General features: G+C 39.0%; 2 protein-coding genes and 1 non-coding gene across 3 annotated transcripts in view; all 3 read right to left on the bottom strand.

Moving 5' to 3' along the window:
• SGSM1 (small G protein signaling modulator 1) overlaps positions 1-13510 on the bottom strand; it is a 667483-nt gene that overhangs the window by 82220 nt on the left and 571753 nt on the right. The gene's annotated exons all lie outside the window — the stretch shown is intronic.
• The window catches only part of TTC28 (tetratricopeptide repeat domain 28), a 385385-nt gene that overhangs the window by 321996 nt on the left and 49879 nt on the right, over positions 1-13510 (bottom strand). The gene's annotated exons all lie outside the window — the stretch shown is intronic.
• On the bottom strand, positions 10399-10539 carry LOC126031524 (U4 spliceosomal RNA). The gene has a single exon (XR_007503361.1). It is a non-coding gene; the product is annotated as a U4 spliceosomal RNA (small nuclear RNA).

Raw genomic sequence — 13510 nt, 5'->3', positions numbered from 1 at the left:
TATTCATTGCAGCACTATTTATCATAGCAAGACTCTGGAAACAGCCAAGATACCCTTCATCAGATGAATGGCTAAAGAAACTGTGGTACATATACACAATGGAATATTATGCTGCTATCAGGAGAGATGAAGTCATGAAATTTTCCTATACATGGATGTACATGGAATCTATTATGCTGAGTGAAATAAGTCAGAGAAAGAGAGAAAGACGCAGAATGGTCTCACTCATCTATGGGTTTTAAGAAAAATGAAAGACATTCTTGCAATAATAACTTTCAGACACAAAAGAGAAAAGGGCTGGAAGTTGCAGCTCACCTCATGAAGCTCACCGCAAACAGGGATGAGTTTAGTTAGAGAAATAACTACGTTTTGAACTATCCTAATAATGAGAATGTATGAGAGAAATAGAAAGCCTGTCTAGAGTACAGGCGGGGGTTGGGTGGGGTGGAGGGAGATTTGGGACATTGGTGATGGGAATGTTGCACTGGTGATGGGTGGTATTCTCTACATGACTGAAACCCAAACACAATCATGCATGTAATAAAGTTGGTTAAATAAAAAAAAAGAAATAAAAATGGCCAAAAAAAAAAAAAAGATTAAAAGACAAAAGTAGTTGGGACCACAGTGATAGTACAGCAGGGGACTTACCTTTCAGGTAGTGAACCCATGGTCTATTCCAAGTACCCGATATGGTCCCTGAGGCAACCAGGAGTGATCCCTGAGCACAGAGCCAGAAGCAAGCCTTGAGCACCACCAAATATTGCCCCAAATCAGAAAACAAGCAAAAGTAGAAAAGCTAAATAAAACTATAGCAATTAGACAAGGAAAAGAAATGTGCTACTTTTATATGTATGTATGTATGTATGTATGTATGTATGTATGTATGTATGTATGTATGTGTATATATATACATATATATATAAACATAAAAAAATATAAGGTGTGCCTGGGTTCAATTCCTGGCACCAATCACACACACACACACACACACACAAACACACACACACACAGTATGAAAAACAAAGCTTGGGAATCTGTTTAAAGTTAAAGCACTATTATCCCCAAACAGAATGGTACTTATAGGTTAACTTATGGGAAGAAGTCCAAGACAAATAATAAAGCTCATTTAAAAATAAAATCTAAAAAAGGGGGGCTGAACCCAAAAACCTCAAATGCAAACTAAATTCAGAGAAACATAAAGCACACATATCAAAGCATTATGATGTACACCTTAAATGAATACAATTTTTTCCTGTCCATTATAATGAATAAAATTGGGTGAAAAATAAATACTAAATGCTGTATATTTAACTGAACTTACAAAAAGGCTCATACCAAAGATAAACAAAAAAGAAAAGACTCAAGAAAGACTATGGGTATCAACAATAATGGACTTTGACAAATATGATATTGAATAATGAAACTCAAGCACAAAAGAAACTCTCCTACATAATAAACGCAATCATTTAAAGTTCAGAAAAACAGGAAAGACGAACCTCTGCTTTTGTAAGTCACAATAGCAGCCTCTGGGGGAGGCTAATAATGGATGAAGAGAAGACCAGATGACAGGACAGGGCTGCTGGTGAAATTGTAGTTTATCAGCTGTGCAGACGTCAGGTATGTTCATTTTGTGATAATTCCCTGAAAATGCTTGTGCAAATTTGTGTGTGATACCTCGATAAATATTTACTTAACTGTAGATACATGCTAATGTTTAAGAGAAGTCTAATATTACTTCAGCTGGAAATTTATTTCACAAATGATCCATCCATAGCTTCTTTTATGCGTTCTACATACGGCTTAATAGCTCTACCAACTAGCTCTTCTTTGAGTACTCAGTAATGAGATAGGTTCAGAATTGGAATTAATGCTGATAGCGTACTGTGGGTTGTGAAATAACAAAGCTACTGAGTTTCAGGTAAACTCCATCGCAAAGTATGTTTCTAGGAGTACACATTTGCTAGGTCTGCGAAACAAAAAGAATCCAGAGAGGGAAGAAACTATTAAGAATAAAAATAAGGACCTGGAGAGATAGCACAGCGGCGTTTGCCTTGCAAGCAGCCAATTCAGTACCAAAGGTGGTTGGTTCGAATCCCAGTGTCCCATATGGTCCCCTGTGCCTGCCAGGAGCTATTTCTGAGCAGACAGCCAGGAGTAACCCCTGAGCATCGCCGGGTGAGGCCCCCCCCCCCCAAAAAAAAACCAAAAAAACAAAAAAGAATAAAAATAAAACAAAACAAAGTTTGGATTATAAGAAACAAATTAATAAGAATGAATTAGAAAATGATCAATTTGATAGTGAATCAAGAATATAAGTATAGTAACTTGAAACTCACAGTAAGAGATACAATTTTTTAAATAGTGTGAACACTTAGCAGTTATCAGCAGTATTAGAACTTTAATATAAAACTACTTTAGGCAGTATTATGTAAAATTTTAAGAATTTCTGCTTACATAAAGCAACTTAAAAAAATTTTAGGGGCTGGAGCAGTGGTGCAATTGGTAGGGTGTTTGCCTTGCATGTGCTAACCTAGGACGGACCTCAGTTCAATCCCCAGTGTCCCATATGGTCCCCCAAGCCAGGACAGATTTCTGAGCGAAGAGGCAGGAGTAACACCTGAGCGTCACTGGCTGTGGCCCAAAAACCAAAAAAAATTTTTTTATTTAAACCACTGTGATTAAAAAAGTTATTCGTAGTCAGGTTTTAGACCTACAATGTTTTAGGACCAATCCCACCACCTCCCTCTACCAATATAGAACTAAATATCTAAGCCAGAGTCAACAACAACAAAAAAATCATGAGACCAAAACTTTATTAATTAAAAAAGGTGCCTGTTGTGAGGTCCTGATAGGGCATGGGGATGGGTTCTGGGAATATAAACCAACTTTCTTTTAAAAAAATATCCATCAGTTGGGGTTGAGAGAGGAAGAAGAGAAAAAGAAGGGGAGAAAAAGGGGGAGGAAGGAGAAAGAGAGAGGGAGAGAGAGAGGGTGGGAGGGAAAGAGAGAAAGAAAGAGAAAGAGGAAGGGAGGGAGGGAGAGAGAGGGAGAAAGAGGGAGAAAGGGAGGGAGAGAGAGAGGAAGAAAGGGAGGTGTGAGGGAGAGAAGAAGAAAGGGAGGTGGGAGGGAAGGAGGGAGAGAGAGAGGGAAGGAGGGGAGAGAGAGGGAGGGAGGGAGAGAGAGAAGGAAGAAGGGAGGGAGAGAGAGAGGGAGGGAGGGAGGGAGAGAGAGGGAGGGAGGGAGAGAGAGGGAGGGAGAGAGAGAGAGAGACTCAAAGTAAATTCCCACCACCACCAGGGCTTAAACTAAAGCTAATGCAAAAACAAAACAAAACAAAACAAAACAAAACAAAACAAAAAACAACAAGTCAGGCAAAGTGAAGAGACAGACAGTTCATAAAGCACTTTTATTGATTTGGCAGCTGTTTTCCCTTAATTATTTTCTTGTAAGATCTTGTAAATGTGAAGGGCTTTTTTTTTAAAACCACACAATATTTGAAACCAGAAAGCTAGTTCAGGTATTGCAGGTATTGAATATGCTTCTATTCTAGTAATTTAGCAAAGGAAAACTCTTAGACTTTGAGCTTTGGGAAATGGAGTCCCAGACAAAAATATGCTTTCTTCAAGGTGTGATTTTTTTTCATTCCACCTTTTGTTTGTTTGTTTGTTTTGGGGCCACACCCGGTGATGCTTAGGGGTTACTCCTGGCTATACACCAGAAATCGCTCCTGGCTTGGGGGACCATATGAGATGCTGGGGATCGGGACACCAGGGACCAAACCACGGTCTGGTCCATCCTAGGTCACCGCGTGCAAGGCGAATGCTCTACTGTTGCACCATAGCTCGGGCCCCTCTCCCACCCTTTTTTAAAAGAAGGCACTTCGGGCTTGGAGTGCTTAGAGACAGAAGTATTTAGCAGTAGGCCAAAGTAAAAGGCTTTTTAACCTATTTTAGGAAAAGAACAACTTAGAAAAACAGGATTTTTTTTTTCAAGTGAAGTGCTCTACCACCCCACCCCACTCTAATACTAAAATGTTGAAAACATCAAATCAGCATACAAGTGTAAAATAAGAGATGCTGGGTTTGGTCTACAAAGCAATTCTGGTGCCCCAGTGGATGCTACGTATTAAAACAAGCAGTCACTGACTTAAAGAAGTGAAGGAAATATACATAGCTTTATGGCTAAACAACAACTCAACTTTGCAGACCCAAAACCACCTTAAAAGAAAAACTGAAAAGACTGACCAACAGACACACCAAACTTCTACACAGAGATGGCATTAAATCCCATGACAATTGTCTCTCTCAATGTCAATGGACTAAATGCACCAGTTAAGAGACACAGAGTGGCTAAATGGATCAAAACCGATAGATAGATAGATAGATAGATAGATAGATAGATAGATAGATAGATAGATAGATAGATAGTTAGATAGATAGATAGATGATAGATGGATGGATGGATGAATAGATAGATATCAATTGATAGATGATAGATAGATCAATTGATAGATGATAGATAGATAGATAGATAGATAGATAGATAGATAGATAGATAGATAGATAGATAGATAGATGATAGATAGATAGATAGATAGATAGATAGATAGTGAGAGAAGTAAAATGTCTGTCCCAGAGGTAGGCAGGGAGGAGATTGGGAGGAAAATGGGACATTGGTGATGGAATATGTGCACTGATGAATTGTGTACATTGTATGACTAAAATGCAATCATGAACAATTTTGTAATTATGATGTTTATATAAAGTAATTTTAAAACAGAAAAAAAAAGAAGTGAGAGCTTGGGTCAGGGAAATAGTTCAAGATAGTACTGGGGATAAGGCCCTGCCCACAGATGACCCCAGTTCTATCCCCAGATCCACCTTTGGTCTCCTGAGCACTGCCAGTAGTGAACCCTGACCACAGAATCAAAAGTAAGCCCTGATCACAATCAGGTGTGTTCCCACACCCCTCACCTTCCAAAAAAAATCTCTGGAGTGCATAACTTACATTTGCGAGGCCCCAAGTTTGATCCCCTAATACACCAGGTATATCTTGACAGGCCCTTGAGCACTGCCATTGTGACCCTGCTGATCTCTGGTATTCCAGGAAGTGATTAGTTCTACATCCTCAAACCCTAACATCAAAGTGTCTAGCCCAGTTGGCCAGCTATTACTACGAGCGATCCCTGGTTCCTCCAGAATTTCTGGGGTTCCTCCAACTCTGTTGCTCACCCCACCAAAGGAGAGAAGGCAACAGACTTTGAGGAAGGTTTAATAGAGAACAATTTTAATTATCAAAGGGAAATTTAGGAAGGAGAAGGATCTGAATTAGTTATGACAGCTGGACAGGGACATGAGTTCTGGGCTTTGGATTACATACAGAAAAGTCGAATTCCCTAACAGCTTAGAGGCTGAACAGGAGAAATAGAAACTCCTGTTGCTAACAGGAGCAGTTGGCACCTTTTCATCAACCTCATAATTTATGTAGACACAGTGCTCAATACATCCATCCATGGGTACCACCCTTGTCTTAAGGATTAGGAGACCTAGACTTCAAGAGGGTTAAGTACCTAACCCAGGGTTCACACATTTAAATAAGTGTTCGAATAAGGACTCAACCAAAGTCTCATTGACTTTTGCCACATCCTGCTTAGAAATTCTGATCAGCCTAATGCCTAATATTCTAGAGGGTTTTTTAATGCTTTTTTTTTGTCTTAAGCATTTAAATTAGTCAGTAATCATTGTGGTTTCTTGGTTTTCCTAGTGAAACCTCCTAAAAATAATAGTTAAGGGGTAAAAATGTAGTCTTCACTAATTGCCAAAAATTCTAAATAGAATCAGTGTAATTAATTGATTAGTGAAGTCTTGCCAGAGATGAAACTATAAAGCACATAATACACGTAAATCACTTTAATAAGTTAAAAGGTTTTCTTGGCATTCTTGACTTTTCTCCCAGAAAAAGCCAAAAGACAAGTTCTCACATAGCTCCCAGAACCAGTGGGCATCTGGTGAGTGGGTCTGCAGAAGAATGTGAATAAAGAAATTAAGGGAAAGAAGAGCTGTTTATCACAGAAAGACTTTTCAAAGGTTCAATCAGGGCTTCCTCAAATCTAACAATATTATCTGTTAGTCCTATGCTGCCCCAACATTCTTGAATCTTGGACTAAATAATTAAGTATTGATACTCCTAAAACAATAAAGAAAGAAGAGCAATGAGAAATTCAATGGTGATTTCTTTGAAATGTGATTTCTCTGTAAAAGAAAAAGAAATTTAAGATGTATACGTGTTTTATGATAATTAGCAAGAAGTGCTTGCATTCAAAGAGAATAAAAGATTCTGATTACTGCTTTGAAAACAATTTTTTATCCAGAACTAAAATTAAAAGTAAGAAAGGATTCCTAATTTGGATCATCTGTAGCCATGGAAGGGAGGAACATTGTTTTCACAATCTATTCTCATCAAATTTTAATTGTTGTAATCCACAATAATATGAAATCAAACAAACCTCAATGATACCCTTACAAAATTTAAATGGACTGAAGAAAATTATCATTTTTGTTGTTTTTTTTGAAATCATCATCTTAAATATTGGACACAGGATAGATTTTATTTTAGCAGAGATAAGTGCTTTAAACCCAAAAATTCTATTTCAAATAGCTAGCAGAATGTTATATTATTTCTAAAACTATGATTCTAATACTTTTAAATTGTAATTTAAGGAAGATCAACCATTCTCTTTAAGTCTTAATGTTCTACAAAACAGGAAAATTAACAATTATTTGCTTAACTTTATTTTTTGTGTGGGTTTTGGGTCACACCTGGCAGTACTCAGGGGTTATTCCTGGCTCCAGGCTCAGAAATTGCTCCTGGCAGACATGGGGGACCATATGGGACGCCGGGATTCGAACCGATGACCTTCTGCATGAAAGGCAAACGTCTTACCTCCATGCTATCTCTCCGGCCCCTGCTTAACTTTTCTTTATCAGGGGTCCTTTATCCTTTTTTTTTTTTTTTGAGGGATGTGCTCAAGAGGTGTTCCTGATTCTGTGCTCTGGGGTCACTCCCAGGAGTGCTCAGGGTATCATGCAGTGCCAAAACTCCAAATATGCAAGGTTAAGTGCTTAAACTTTCTCTTGGGTCTGCCCCAATTTGCTTGATTTCCTCCAAGATTCCATGGTCCCCAGAACAAATTAGTCCAAAGTTAAAACTCAGGGAAGTTCCCCCGCCCAAAAAAAAAAAAAAAGGGAGAGATAGCACGGAGGTAAGGTTTTTTCCCTGCCATGAAGAAAGACGGTGGTTCAAATCCCAGCATCCCATATGGTCCCCCGAACCTGCCAGGAGTGATTTCTGAGCTAGAGCCAGGAGTAATCCCTGAGCACTGCCAGGTGTGACCCCCACAAAAAAAATCAGGGAAGTGCATGTGAATCCACCAGCTGCTATTAAAGAAGGCTCTCCACTCACTGATAAGAGTGATAGCATGTTAGAATAACAATTCAGCATCCTTTGGTACCTTTGGAACAATGCATTCCAACTCCTATTGGACCTGAGAAAATGATGTGGGTTCCAATAGGTTGCATCTGTTCCCAAGTCTTTTCATTTGGACTCTGCTCCAATCTATCAGCGCTTGGTTTAGTCACAGGATCTAATATGAGTTGTATGTGTCTAATAAGCAAAAGACTTTTGGTATAGTCCAGTAGCATGGAAAATCTCTCTGGGAAATTACTGAATTATATATATCAAACTAAATAAGAATTCCATCTTGAAATCCAAATATGTGTCCTGTGTGTTTTTATTGGTGGGGAGGAGGGTTCCTAGGCAGCAGTGTCCAGGGGTCTATCCCAATGATCCAGTAACCAGCCTGGCAATTCAGTGCTAGGACCCACGAAAGGGGTGCAAATTGGATCCTATGCCAATGAGGACCACCAAAGCCACCTAAGGGGTGCTTGGGGACCTCTAGGGTTACACTCAGTGGTGTTTGGGTATTCTAAATTTTTGTCAAGAATAAGATGAAATTATGTTTATGCTGGATCAATGACATTTATTAACAAATAGTGAAAGTGAATCACATACATCTAATAATTATCAGTGATAATCATCATTTCAAGCGACTAAGACTCAGTTGTAACATTCTACAGAGAAAGTTCTTCACCAACTTAGGATCTTTAGAAATAAAGTGACAGGCTTTGTGTCAGGAGCAAACAATTTCTAAGTATAATAAGTGAAAGCCAGCCACTTGATATGAGGCAAATCTCTATTTCTGTAAACTTCCTGTTTCTTGGGAAGAATGCTGGTTAATTGCTATGAAAGGCCACTAGGTTGTTCCTTGAAACCTGACATTGACCGCCTGTCTCATTCAACCACACCACTGAAAGAAAAGCACAACTACTCACAGCCCAGATTGTAAAAAAAAAAAAAAAAAGGCTGCTGGCCATGCGATCCAGGTAAGCACCCCAACTTTTATGCAGCTGAAGTGAGAAGGCACCCTTCCTTGCCTGCACACTATCAAGGCTAACATGTGTTTCATTGATTCCATACAAACATAAACATTTTGCTGTGAGGCCTTTGCAGGAGCTGCTGTGTTAGAGACAGTAAGAAGTAGAGGGGCTTGTGCTGTGGTTTGTTTCCCTGACCTAGAAGCAAAGACAGCAGCATGCGTGAAAATGTATTCCAAATGGATGAGTTACCATCAAGAAATGTGATCACTAGAACTTCTGCTTGTCCCCCCTAACATCACATTCTCTATTCTTTATATCTTTCTACCATTTGATGTGAAAATTATAAATCTAGAGAAAACTTGAAAGAATTATCCAGTGAAGACCAATGCATCTGCACTGAGCTTCTGGAATGACTAGACTGTCACTAAGCGTGCTTTTGAGAAGTGTGCGTTTTCGCATATCTGTTCATTTTTTCATCGATCCATCTGTTTTCTGACATAATTTAAATTTCAGACATATGTTCATATATTAGTATACAGCCTCCTAAGAGCTAAAGGATAGCTATCACTAATGGGTATTCAATATTTACTTAATAAAAATCCTCAGATAGTGAAATTAGTGTCTTAAAGACGACCATTTATGAGATTTGATCAGTGTATATACCCAGTAAGCATTTTCACACAAACACACATAAGAGATAAAGAATCTGCATCATCCTAGCAAGTCTACCTAATCCCCGCCAGACTAGCTTCTAGAGACAACCACTAACGTGGTAGCTTTCACCACAGCTTAGTCTTGCTTGGCTGCTAAAGGATCCACAAAGGAAATCTCTTTGATATCTTCTGCTTTCACACAATCTCATATTTCTGAGATTCATTCATGTTGCTCTATGTTTCTCATCCAACATACAGTAGCTTATGGAACCATTCCTCCATTGAAGGATACTTGGGCTTTTCTCAGATTTTGCCATGATGAAAGAAAACTGCTAATATTTCAGGCTGCAATGACTTTTTTAAGTATAATATTTCAATCCATCTGCCAACCAGACCCCTACACTGCCTGACCAAGACCACCTCCTGAAGGAGATGAGCCCTGCCCAAGGTCATAAGGAAGATTATATAGGGAAAGGATACAGGGAGGTTCCAGCGTTCTGATGATTTTTAAAATTATTGGCTTTGTGTAAGGGTACCTTCCTACTGCTCCCTTGTTCTTCCCTAACAGGCTACCTAGTATGGCCAGGTAGCTTGATATGGGATCTATGGAAATAGGCTTGTGAAGACCTAGATGTAGCTTATACCATGTGGTTCTTACAAAATGGCATCTCTCCCTGCTCAGAACCTGAGAAGAAGCTTGTCAAGTGGCCTTTACAAAATGGCGTCCTTCCTTATTCAGAACTCAGGTCCCAACATTCCCTCCTTTTCTTATGGACCTGAGTCAAATAAATCTCCCTGATTAAGATGCTTTTGCTAAGGTCCCACTATGTGCCCAGAAGTAGGGACAAGGGTGAGAAACTGGGTGACTGTTTTGCCAAGTTCTGCAAATGCCTAGATGTGTGCCTGCTGGGCCACAAATTCAATTCATGTTTCGAGCTCAAGGAAACACTGTCGCTAGACTCCATCATTTCTCATAGGAAATTTGAAATGTGACTACTCCCTACTTCCGGAGCCACAGCCAATATATTCTCCTTATAATGAGGTTGGTTATAAAGAACAAAGGCATAAATTCCCTTTGTATTTATTATTAAAGTTAGCTAAATAATTAGAGTCTACATACTTTTTACTTAATTTAGAAAAATTTCAGCTTTTCTACAAAAATTTTTTTTCACTACATTATCTTGCCTTTTTAAAACATATATAATTATACTTGTGTATGTAAGTTTGTATATGTATAAAATCCTTAGATTCTGTAACATAAGATATTAAGTTGTTTTAGCTTTCTTTTAAACAACTAAATTAAAATTCAGTCTCCATAGAAACTATCAAATATTGCCAATGCTAACTATAGTTCAAGTCGTCATGGCAGGATATTGGGAAAATTTCTCAGTTAGGAAATTTGATGCCTCTGATAGATTTGATTGGCTATGATACTGCCACTGCACAAAGCTGAGAACTTTATTTTTAAGTTTTTAATTATGTGTGTGTATGTTTATAACGTTGATTTATAAGATTACATGTTTTAGGGGTACAATTTCCCACCTCTTCAAGATAATATAATGTCACAACCACAGCCTCCACCAGCATCTATTGGGCACCCTTATCTTGTGGGGGGCCTCCCAAGCCCCATCTGTTAACCTGAATTCTGTGATCAGAGTCCCAAGAGATTGTTTTCATTTGGTTTGCCAGTTGCCTTGCTTTGTTGCTTTGTTTCTATGCATATGGTGGCTGAGTGAAATCTAACACTTGACGGTGCGTTTCTACAATTTGTCTACACAAGTCTCGGGAGTACTGAGAGCTCTGGGACTGATACTCCGAGCCCTCCCTCCCCACCTCAACACCAAAAGGTTAGAAACAAACAAACAAATAAAACCAAAAAATAGAAAACTATGGATAGGGATGTGACTCAAGATGAGGCATGTGACCTGCAAGTGTGAATCTTGGGTTCTACTCCCAGAACTGCATGGCCCCTGAACCCTACTGGGAGTGACCCATACCCTCCCACAATTACATCTAAAATGAAAAAAAAAAAACAGGGAATTCACTTGCTTTTTGTCTTGTTTATCAATGTTCCACCTCTTTTATTTTCTTTTTTCTGTTTTTGGTTTTTGGCCCACACCCAATGGTGCTCAAAAGTTAATCCTGACTCTGCATTCAGGGGTCATTCCTGGTGGTGCTCAGGGGACCATATGGCAGAATTTTTCAACCACTGTGCCATGGCACACTAGTGTGCAATGGGAAAAATTCTAATTTCATCCATAACATGCGACTTCGGCTCACAAATAGACCAATTATTAGATTATTTCATAATAAAGTAATTATAAAATAATGTCTTTGTGTTTATTTTATTCCTATTCAAGAGAATTATTTTATATATAGTCAATATAGGCACAGAGTTAAATTTTTTTAAACATTTTCTAATGGTGGTATGCTTCGTGATTTTTTTCATGAAAAAAGTGTGCCTTTGCACAAAAAGGTTGAAAAAACACTGCCATATGGGATGCCTGAGATCAAAGCCAACTAGGCCATGTGTAAGGCAAATGCCTTACCTGCTATGGTATCACTCTGACCCCCTATTCTCTTCCATTTTCTGTCTGGTTTCAGCCTCTCTCCAGTCCATGTAGTCTATTTTACTTTTTTCCCAGAGAATACAGTTTTTACATGTATTGAGATTGGTATGCACCACTTTACCATTATAAGCAGTGCCTTCCTTCTTACTCTTTATCTCTGGAGAAGAGTGAAAATTGCAAAAGAAAACAAAGGTGGTCTTGGACTTATCATGGTGCCCTTTTGTTTTTTGTTCAATCTTACCTGTTAGAGCTATTGAAGGCTGTGAACATTTTAACAAAAATCATTTTCTTTGCTATCTTTTTTTGGCGGGGAGGGAATACACCTGGTGATGCTCAGGGTTTACTCCTGGCTATGCGCTCAGAAATTGCTCCTGGCTTGGGGGACCATACGGGACAACGGGGGTCGAAATGCAGTCTGACCTGGGTCAGGCGCGTGCAAGGCAAATGCCCTACTGCTGCGCCATCGCTCTGGCCTCTTCTTTGCTATCTTATGTGACAGGACAATGTGCAAATGAACACTTAAAAACATAGTGTTGTGAGTGGGGAACTGATTGTTTTTAACTCCATTTAATTCTAAATAATTAAAGATAGCTGCATGTGGCTAAATGCTCTGAAGATGATCTTAGCTGGTCTTTCTATTTCCTGATGTGAAACAGAAGCTGAGAGCTTCCAGAAGTGTCCCATGATATGTAACCACTACTGACAAAGCCAGGGTTTGAATTTAGCAGTCCTCATTCTTTTTTTTTTTCTTTTTTTTTTCTTTAATTTACTTACCCCCGCTCGCTACCCCCCCAGTCCTCATTCTTTGTTCAAAGTTCCTTCTACCTTGTAGAGGAGAACTTTGCAAAAACACTATCTCTAGGAAGAGGAAAACCCAAAATAAAATCAATGTTATAATGGTAAAGGTGAATTTAAGAGACTATTGCTGGTGAAAAATGGGAACCACTGGGGACCAGGGAGAGAGCTCAGTAATAATATGGAGTATGTGCTTTGTATGCTGCAGAACCCCAACATCACATGCTCCCTACCTGAGCACTATCTGGAATAGTCCTGAAAATGCTCAAGTATTGTCAGGTGTGGCCCTGGAAATTCCCAGAACCTCAAGGCCAGAGCAGTAAGTGAATGGCTTGATTGCCAACTAGCACTGAGTGACCCCTGAGTATTCTAAGCACTGGTTGGGGAATCCATTAAAATAAATAAAAGGAGCAGCTGTGGGAAGGATAATTTGCAAATCCAGCACACATTACCCATACACATATTCACTGGCACTCCAATTTCTTTTCAAATAACTTGTCATTAGGGGGAGAAAAGGAGCTTTTCATAACTCCTTACTGGCCCAAAAGGTCTAGTTCAGTTGATTTGTAATACAAATCCCATCATCAAGAAATCGATGTCCTCATTCCATTCTTTACACGTGTCTACTTTCCACTTCCTTCATTCTGCAATGATTTGAAGACTTACAGCTTCACGATCTTATTTGTTTCACAAAAGCCTGTAAGTTACATACCAATGGAAACCTTGCCAAGCCTTCTCCTACTGAACTTAAAACTCCCTGTGAGGATATGGGTCTGTGCTCAAATGGAATGTTTTTTACCTTTTCACCCACTCTCCTGCACTACAGGAAGTAAAATAATTACCTTACTCCATTGTTACCCTGCCTCTGTCTCTCTTTCAGACACCCCAGAAACCTTTGTGTGGATTTCATATTAGCCCAATAAATATACTCCTAACGATGTAGAAAATGTCTGCCAAAAGATCCAAGAAAAACAGCATTTTTTCCCAAATAAAGTGCTGTGGTTGGGATGATGTAATAACAAAACCACTGATTTCCTGTAGCCACATCCTCAAGGAA

The sequence above is a fragment of the Suncus etruscus genome, chromosome 15 (genome assembly GCF_024139225.1).
Source record: "Suncus etruscus isolate mSunEtr1 chromosome 15, mSunEtr1.pri.cur, whole genome shotgun sequence".
Lineage (NCBI taxonomy): Eukaryota > Metazoa > Chordata > Mammalia > Eulipotyphla > Soricidae > Suncus > Suncus etruscus.
The sequence above is the reverse complement of the archived record's forward strand: the minus strand, read 5'-3'. Positions and strand labels throughout refer to the sequence as shown.